Source organism: Carlito syrichta, unplaced genomic scaffold (genome assembly GCF_000164805.1).
Source record: "Carlito syrichta isolate Samal-C Ts95f unplaced genomic scaffold, Tarsius_syrichta-2.0.1 Scaffold314255, whole genome shotgun sequence".
Lineage (NCBI taxonomy): Eukaryota > Metazoa > Chordata > Mammalia > Primates > Tarsiidae > Carlito > Carlito syrichta.
Window position 1 is genome coordinate 6,739 of NW_007258351.1, and position 9,746 is coordinate 16,484.

Consider the following 9,746-nt stretch of genomic DNA (forward strand, 5'->3'; position numbering starts at 1 on the left):
ACTGAGGGCATAAATGGACCAGAATCATGAGCACTTGGATGGAAAAAGACACAGCTATAAAAGCATTAACTGAGAATATTCATCTGGTGTATTCAAAGGGAGAAAAATGACAAAAACTGTTTTTTTTCTGTAAAGGCTTCAATTACATTAGACCTTTTAGTCCAAAGTCTATGAAGCCTTTAATCTCTATAAAGAATCTGTGTGTCTTTATAGTTAAAAAAAAAAAGCAAACATGTTACAGAAGGAGTCCTGCGGCAGGACCGCTCACCCACTGTGACGAGGTGGTCATAGTTCTCCAGCATCACATCCCTGTACAGGCTCTGCTCCCCAGGGCCCATCTGCTGCCACTCCTCCCAGGTGAGCTCCACGGTCATGTCCTTGAATGACATGGATCCCTTCAGCAACATATTTTGTTGAAGGTCTTGGAATTAGGTGACACAGAAAATACCTGAGAACTTTTCCTGGTTACTCTTGAGGCTCAAAAACAGTTGGTTATACAGGCTTATTTTGGACCAAATTTCATCTTAAAACTTGTCACTCAGCTAGTTTAAAGGGTTTCGAACTTACCATACTGCATCTACATATATTTATGAATTCCAGATGTTTTTAAGACAGAAAAATTCAATGTCATGGAACCTTGTACAACTCTTCTTGCACATTCCCTGGATGATTGTATTCTCTAAGAAGTTCACACCCTCCTTGAACATCATCCCTGTAAATACTGGGAGCCAAGGAAGAAAGATATGTGAACACTAGAGAGATAACTGACCAAACTTATGAATAAGTAAGTATATGAAAATAGAGAAATCTAGAGTTCATGAAGAACAAGGAACAGCTTACAAAGAAGTTGGAACCAATGAGACCATAGTAACAAACCACTATGTACACTGAAGTAACAGCAATCGACATAAGAATAGGATATAATCACAGAGCAGAAGCAGCAACCATCTGATGATTATGGCTTGATGTAGTAACCTAGTCTAGCTGTGTGAGAAGCCACTCTCTCTGTTTTTTGTTTATTTTGTTTTTAATTGACACAAAGACAAATCATTCAAATAAGATCTCAGTTATATATGGAAAGTAAGACAGTAAAATGCATATAAGTAAAGAAAGAATAGAATGGTGGTTACCTGAGTCTGGGGGAGAGGGGGAGAGGAACAGGAGATGTTGGTCAAAGGATACACTACTTCCATCAGACAAGAGGAATGAGTTTTCAAGATACTGCACAGCATGGTGACTCTAGTTAATAATAATATAATGTATGTTTCAAAATAATCAGCTTCTTGATGGTGTCAAACTGACAATTGAGAACAAAGAAAAATGTGTGAGACGTTTGAGTGAGAGACTGTTCAGTTGCTTGAAGGGGTGTGTGAGACATAAAGCTGGAACTGCCCATTAAACCAATAAACATGATTTCAGAGCACAGAAGGCAAGTCTAGGATGAAAACAAACACTTAGGAGTCATTAGCACTCTAGCTGGTAACTGAAGTTATTAGAGACAATCAGACAGCTCCTTGAGCACATTGGGATTGAGGAAAAAGTACCAAAACAAAAACACTTGAGGACCACATATATTAAAGAGGCTGGCAGAATATGTACAGGAAAGAAGTCAGAGAAGAAGGTTTCTGAAAAATAGTAATAGAATCCAGAGGATAAAGTCTTAGAAACTAAGAAAAGGGAAAGTTTCTATACCAAAAGACTTCAAATTCAAGCTAACAAGTGATGTCAGCAAAAATACTGAAGCTGAGAAAATTATCTCTTCCATAAAAGTAATGAGAAACTGGCAGCAATTACAGAATCAACTTTTTTTTTGCAAGCTAATCAAAGGCCTCAAGCAATCTATACAAGAATATTTATACAAAAATAATTTATACATTATGCCTGTAATCCCAGAAAACTGCCTGAGCCCAGGGGTTCAAGAACAGCCTGGGCAACTTGGCAAAACCTTCTCTCACAATAAACCAATAAGTTAGCTGGGCGTGGTGGCACACGCTATAGTTTCACCTACTTGGAAGGCTAAGTTGGAAGGATCGCCTGAGCCCAGCAGGTTGAGGGTGCAGTAGCCATATCACCCCAGCATGGATGACACAGTGAGACTTCAATTGAAAAAAAAATTGAAAATGTTTTTTAAAAAGGTTGCAACATTGGGAGAACCATAGTTCTGCATCATCTTGACTTGTCCTATTTTCATCCATCTCTCTCCATTTCCACATTAGCTTTGAGAACAAATCATCTCAGATAAGAGCAAAAACCAGCAGCCTGGCAAGCACTGGAGGAGGCAGAAGTGGGTTAGACTTGTCAAAGGCCTGTTCCCAGAAAACTATCATTATTTGACTTAATAGGATGGTTCCCTTGAAGACCTCACTTGCAAAGCTGATTAATGAACTAACTCAGAGTTTTCACCCAGGATGAAAAACCTGTGCTCCAAGTCATTAGTCAAAAACATACAAAGGCAACTTTAACTTACCTGCTACCTGGGGTGGTGGATTATTTACTTGGGGTAAGTAATCACCTAACAAAAAACTTTATTTAAAGGACAAGGTGGAGGATGAAATGTCCATAAAGATGTTGAAAAACTCTGATATATTCCTGAGAATTTAGAAGCCCACCTATGTACACTGAGCTGAGAATATGCCCAGGACTGGGATATGCTCAGGAAGGACAAGAGAAGGCTCTAAGCTGTCACTTCTGAGTGACCTTAAGGTTTGGAGAAAGCAGGAAGTGAAGACTAATACAGAGTTGTAAATGGCCAGGATTAATGCTGGAGATATGCCACAGCATTCACAAGTCCCCCCGGAAAAGACTGGGTCATTTGCTTGGTTTCAGGCATTAAGAAAATTTCTGCAGAGACTTCAGCTGCCACACACAACAAATACAGGCAGTACTGAATTAGTTTTAAAAAGTAACTGGACAGGCCAGGCACAGTGGCTCATGCCTATAATCCCAGCTCTTTGGGAGGCAGAGGCAAGAGGATTGCCTAAGCCCAGGGGTTTCGAGACCAGCCTGGACAACGTAGGAAGACACTGTTTCTACAATAAATAAAAAAATAAGCCGGATATGGAGGCATGTACCTATGGTGCCAGCCACTTGGAAGGCTGCAGCAGAAAGATTGCCTGAGCCAAGCAGATGGAGACTGCAGTGGCAGTGAACATGCCACCTCACTCTAGCCTGGGTGACAGAATGAGACTCCAACTAAAAAAAAATGTAACTGGACAAATTTCAACAACAACCCCTGGAAGGAGAGAAATTCTTCTAGAGTTGCCATATTTTATTAAAATGTCCTGTTTTCAACAACAAAAATTATAAAACAAGGCCGGGCGTAGTGGCTCAGCCTGTAATCCCAGCACTTTGGGAGACCAAGGTGAGAGAATTGTCTGAGTCCAAGGATTCGAGAATACCATAGGCAACTTGGCGAGACCTCGTCTCTACAATAAATCACAAAAAGTAGGCTGGTGTGCATCTGTAGTTACAGCTACTTGGAAGGCTGAAGCGGAAGGACTGCTGGAGCCCAGCAGGTCGAGGCTGCAGCGGCCATGAGCATGCCACTGCACTTCAGTCTGGGTGGCAAAGAGTGAGACGCCATCTAAAAAAAAAAGAAAAAATTAGAAAACAAGAAAAAAAAAAAAAGACCCATATACAGGAAAAGAGTAACCAACAGAAATTGCTCCTGAGGAAGCAGATATTGTACTTAACTAGACAATGACTTTAAATCAGTTATTTTAAATGTAGTTAAAGACCTAAGGGAAATGATATCTAAGGACTGAAGGGAAGTATGTCACCAAATAAAGACATAAAGAGGCAGACATTATAAAAAGGGACCAAACAGAAACTCTAAAATTAAAGAATAAAATAACTAAAATGATCATTTCACCAAAAAATTCCATTCAATAGCAGAGCTGAGTAGGTGAAACAAAGAGTGAAGCAATTAAGATAACATGTCCATTGAGACTGTGCAGTGAGAAACAGAAAGAGAAAAGTAATAACAAAAAAATGAACCATAGGACAACATCAAGCTTACCAACATATGCATAATGAGAGTACAGGACAGAGAAGGGAGACAGAAAGGGTCAAACACAATTTTTGAAGTGACAGTGGCCAAGAGGTTCCAAAATTTGAAGGACATGATTAATCTACACAATCCAAAAGCTCAACTACATGTAAGATAATCTTGGAGAAAGAAATCCACACCTGGATACATTATAATCAAAGTTTTAAAACAGCCAATGACAGAGATAATCTTGAAAGCAGCAAGGGAGAAACAGCCTATCATATTCAAAGTTGATTTCAAACGAGAAACCATGAAGAACAGAAGGCAATAGGATGACATATTCAAAGTCAGTAGGACAAGAGGAGATGGTGAGTCCATGGAGATGGCAGCAGGGGAAGGACAGGCCAGTGGAAAGTATCACTCACAGAGAAAAATTCTAGGACAGAGTAGAAGCAGAAGCAAGTGGTGAAGAAAAGTCAAGTAAGGAAAGGATAAGACAATGCCCACCGGATTTGATTACAATTCAGTAGGGTCACTGGAAGCCACAGGCAAGTGGGAAGAAAAACCAAGGTGTCACACAGACATTTGAAGTTGAATGCAAAGTGTGGAGACATCTGAAAAAGAACAGAATTTTAAATCATCTGCTAAACAACCTGAATATCATGGATACTCAGAATATTTATGGAGTGTGATTTTTAAAGTCATTCAGTTGATTCACTGCAAAAATGTCTAATTTAACCCCGTGTTTGAATTCTTGAGAAGTGAGTAACGAGTGAGTTAGTGCTCAACATGCCATTTTCTACTCTTATCGAGGAAAAAGTAAAGAAAACATTCTATGCTATGTAATGAGTCATTACTAAATCACCTACTTGTAGAATAACAATTACATCAGGTTATCTTTATGTTTATATTTCATGAGGAATCAGTTTGCTTTATCTTTCTCATCAATGTAAACCATTATGTAATGTCTGACCCTCTGCCAAGGTAATTAAAAACCTCAGAAATAAATGTGGAGCTCAATTTGGTAAATGTGTACCAGCAGAGGACCTGCATCTATCTATCCACATGCTGCCTTTGCTCTGTTAACCTTATTTCTGTATCTTCTATGAATGTGTCTTATCCATTTCTGTCTCTACTTTTTCATATTAAAATAGATACATAAACCCTTACAAAGTCCTTAAAAATCCCTTATAAGAATTTGTAAAACAAACTGATTATTAAGAACCAAACTCACCTGAACCATGTTCATTTTCTGCTGCTTCTGGAAGCAAGTAGAGGCCTGTGAAGGTTCACCTGGAGAAGAGGAAACAACAAGGAGGCCATGGGAGACTTGTTCTGCCTTATAGTTCCTTTCGACAGAGTTCTCAATTATGACAATTACAATGGTTTCACGGCTATGTAATCCCATCATTATCGAGACGTGTCTGCATTCACCTGCCTCAAATTCTCATCACACCCAACTGGAGAAAAGGTTTCCCAATAGGGAATGTCACTTTGACTCTTGAAAAGGGACAGAAGGACCACACAAAGGTAGCAGCACTTGAACGCATTCATGTCTGATATGAAGTCCACTTAACCCTACATTTTTCACTGGGTGTGGTAAAAACTATATTTTGTTAATTTACTAACAATTTATGTTCCATGTGACTACCTGACAAAATTGTAAAAATAATACAACAGAAGATTAACTTAACATGTTCAGGTTCACAGAGGTGAAAACCTCTATCCTCATTCAACCTAATATCCCCCCAAAAAAACAACTCAGGCAAGATTAGTAAGCAAATTATTACTGTCTTTACACCCTGAGTTAGAGCTTCCACAGAAAACTCTAAAATGAAGATGAAACGTTTTATACAAGGAATATGTTTTTCAACTTTTGGCTCAATAATGGTTGCTGATTCTTAAAAAAGACCTTTTGATAAGATGCTTATGACACTCACCTGTGTGTGAACAGCACCATGCTTAGTTCCTGGGTCTGCCCTGGGTGACTATACACAAATCATTAATTTCAGGCCCCATAAGAGGAGGAACCCAAAAACCCAAGAATTTATTTATTTAAAAAATTGTGTACTTATTCTTACTTGTTCAAATTTCAGTCACCCTCAAAGCACTCTTCATTTGATGCAAGAAACCTATCGAGACACTTTTTCCACTGCTCAAAACAGATTCTAGACTCGTCAATTTTGGTGCCTTTTAGTGCTCCTGCTGTTTTTTGTTTCACCTCTTCCACACCCGCAAGATGTTTCCCTTTGAAGACTTTTTCCCAGAGAAACAGAAAAATTCACTCTGGGTGAGATCAGGTGAATAGGGAGGGTGGGGTATGGTGGGCATGACATTTTTAGTCAAATACTAATGAATACTCAGGGAGGTGTGAGCAAGTGCATTCATAAGCCAACATAATGAAATGGGTGAATGTGCTGAGTCTCAAAAAAAAAAAAAATTGTAATAACTGAAGCCGAACACAGCCTCTCACAACAATGCTAGCTGGTACATTGATGATAATGGGTTCCTAGAACAAATACCTAGTGGGAAAAGCCTGACTACAAGGGGTCTGTCTGCCCTCCAAAAGATAACTGATTTTTGGGGGTGGTCCCCCTCATATTTTGGGGTTTCCAGCATAGAAAACTCTCTCCCTCTGGTATCATTTTATTATCTATGTTCAAGAAAGAAGTAGTGTCAACATAATTCTAAATGCCACATGAAGTAATGAACGTGATGTGACAGCTACTCAAGTGCAGGAAAAGTAAAGGGAAAATGAAGGAAATGGGGGGTTGTTTAGGATTTTGTCAGCTGACTACATCTTCTCTGGATACCATGGCCTCACCAGCCCTCTAGTAAAGTACCTTTTTCTCTTCAGCTTGACACTCAACCCTCTCAACCCCAGGTCACCACCTTCTGGAAGTTAGTTCACATTATCCCTGGTGACCTGGTCTGTAACAGCTCCTGAATGTGGTAACATTATAAGTCTTACTCATGCTACGTAAGGAACCAAGAACTGCCTCAGGTGAAGCAAATCAGAACCTGCGCCTTTCTAGGATCTTCTGCCTCTGCCCTGAAGCTCTGGAACAGGTCTCTGTCAAACGACCGTTCTCAGTGGCAGGACCTGCCATGGACTCCCTCTTTCCAGCCTCTTATAAGTTACTTTCTTTTAGAAGGGCTGGGACTTGGGCCTGCAAAACAAATTCACTTTACCTGCAACTATCATCTAGCACCCTAAGCCTGACTCTTTTGGAATTCACCAGAAACGTACTATCCGATACTATGGCCATCTGCATGCAACCACTGAACACCATAAGTGTGGCCTGCGCCCCAAGTCAAGATAACATTTTGAATGTAATGACTCAAGGAAAACACATCAGCAAAGTTGAGTCTGCCTGCCTCTTTTGACTGTAGCTGCTGAAAAATTCTAAGTGAGGCTTGTGTTTTTCATCGACTTTCTACTGGACTTCACTGCCCCCGAATAGGAATCTGTGCCCTTGAGGGAAGAGGCAGCCTCAACCGTGCTGGAGGGTCCAGGAGCCTCAGTCGAAACCATGGAACTGGAGACTGCACAAATCTCAGGATAGAGTTACCACTTGGTGAGATCTGTCCACGTTCACTTCACAGTCATGTAGGGAGATCTGAGTACTGACCCCTCTGAATAAGTGCTCCCAAGGTTTCAGGCAGGTACTGGCAGCTCCGGGTTTCAGGGAGGTCTGCTATCAGGAAGAGCAAGAGACAGGGAGTCAAGCCCACCTGGATGCGCCTTCTACCCTCTCACCTCCTAGCTTGTGCCTTGGGGTGTCCACCCTCGTGAAATCCCCTGCACTACAAAATAAAAATAAAAATAAAATGGCAAATGTATAACGACCACCAGGTTCGCTGCGAGGGTTCAATGGACGTTCAAGGACGAGGACAGACAGGTGTCTCCTGACAACAGCCGCTTCCATGCCACACTGAGACGGTCGTGGGCACCTGACGATCCGTCTGACCAAGGACGACCGATTCGCTTCTCACAACCACAGCATGAGCAATGACCCCCCTCGGATCCACCGCCCAAGCCCCTCGCCCCGGCCCGGTCCCCTCCCCTCTTCACCCGGCCCTCTCTCGCTCCCCCGCTCCCCCCGGCCCGCTGCGATTCCGCCCGCGGCCCGGCGAACCAGGAAGGGGGGCGAGGAGCCCAAGCCCGAGGCTCCCGGTGGCGGCCGGCGCCCGCCCCCGGCACGCAGGCCCATCCATCCCGAGGCCCCTGGGCCAGCGGAGCCCTGACGCCGGCGCTCTCACCCCAGGTGCGCGGCCTCCACTCCCACGCAGACCTAAGAACGCGGACGCTTGCCTTTCGAGCCCAGAGGACGGACACTGGGGGGCGGGACTGGGCCTGCGCCCGCGCAGAGTGGGCGCCGGGGACCCCTTCCCAGAGTGCTGCGGGGCAGGCACCCGTCGTCGGGAACTACCATTCCCTTCAACCCTTTCGTCCAGGGTGGGCGTGTTTTCTCATTTCAGCCGTGGGTCGGGTCATGGCTGCCCAGGTGTTGCCCAGATCCTCAGAGGTGTGGGCATCACGACCCCCTGCAGTGCGTGGTTGGAGCAGAAAGCTGCAACAGACACCAACAGCCGCAGAAACATGAATTAGAGACTGGACGTTAGAAATGTTAAGAAAAATCATTATTTTCTTCGTGTGATGTTGGGAGAGGTAGGGAATTGCTCTTATAGGCAAAAGATACACACTGAAGCATTTACAGTTACATATTTGTAGTTTAAAGTGATATTTGTAAAATAACTAAGAAAAACTATTAGAGAAAGTGAGCATGGTTAAAAAAAAGTGAAGAATGGTTAAATATGTGTGATATGTGCAAACGATGCTCATTTTACTATTTTCTACTATTCTAATATTTTTCATCTACAATAAAAGATGTGTAGGACAACGTGGAAGAGGAGCAATGAGGAGATTCTACTATGCCTCCCACAGAATGCGTTTTAACCTCAAAGCTGCCAAGATAAATATATATACATACAAATATCTCTTATTACTATGGCTGTGAAATAGCCCAAATACTAGAAAATATAAACGAGTAATATCTGTATCCAGCAGGATTCATCTGAAGTGGATAGGGAGGAAGCTAGATGTTAAAAATTACATGACTAATGCATGAAAACACATACAAACGCCAAATAAAAAAGTGATTAGTATATTAACCTTGCATTTCTTTTCTTTTCTTCTCTTTCTTTTTTTTTTTTGAGATAGAGTCTCACCTCTTGTCCAGGATGGAGGGCAGTGGCACGTTCCCAGCCACTGCAACTTCAACCTGCTGGGCTCAGGCGATCCTCCCCCCTCAGTCTTCTAAGTAGCAGGAACTACAGGCACACACCACCATGCCTGGCTAATTTTTTTTTTTTTTTTTAATGTAGAGATTAGGTATTGCCAGGTTGCCCAGGCTGGTCTCGAACCCATAGGCTCAGGCAATCCTTTCACCTCGGCCTCCCAAAGTGCTGGGATTATAAGTGTGAGCCACTGCACCCAGCCTAACTTTGCATTTCTATGGAGAAAACATCCTTGAAATTTGTGTGCACACATCTGACGTTTTTACAAATTGGGACATCTGAGTACAATAACATTGATTTTTTAAAACTGGTAGACTTTAGAGTAGTTTTAGGTATACAGAAAAGCTGAACAGTGTTCCTATATACCCTGTCTCATCAAGCCACATACAATTTTCCCTTTTATTAACAACTTGCATTAGTATAGTACATTTTGTACAATTAATTAATTAAGTCTGCA

General features: G+C 42.1%; 1 long non-coding RNA gene across 1 annotated transcript in view; it reads right to left on the minus strand.

The window, feature by feature from the left end:
* The window catches only part of LOC103273811, a 13,559-nt gene extending 4,725 nt beyond the window's left edge, over window positions 1–8,834 (minus strand). Inside the window, exons 1-3 of the long non-coding RNA XR_505215.1 lie at window positions 8,252–8,834; window positions 5,223–5,281; window positions 269–377 (exon numbers count right to left, since the gene is read on the minus strand). This is a non-coding gene — a long non-coding RNA (uncharacterized LOC103273811). The remainder of the gene's footprint in view (window positions 1–268; window positions 378–5,222; window positions 5,282–8,251) is intronic.
* Between the last annotated feature and the right edge of the window lie 912 nt (window positions 8,835–9,746).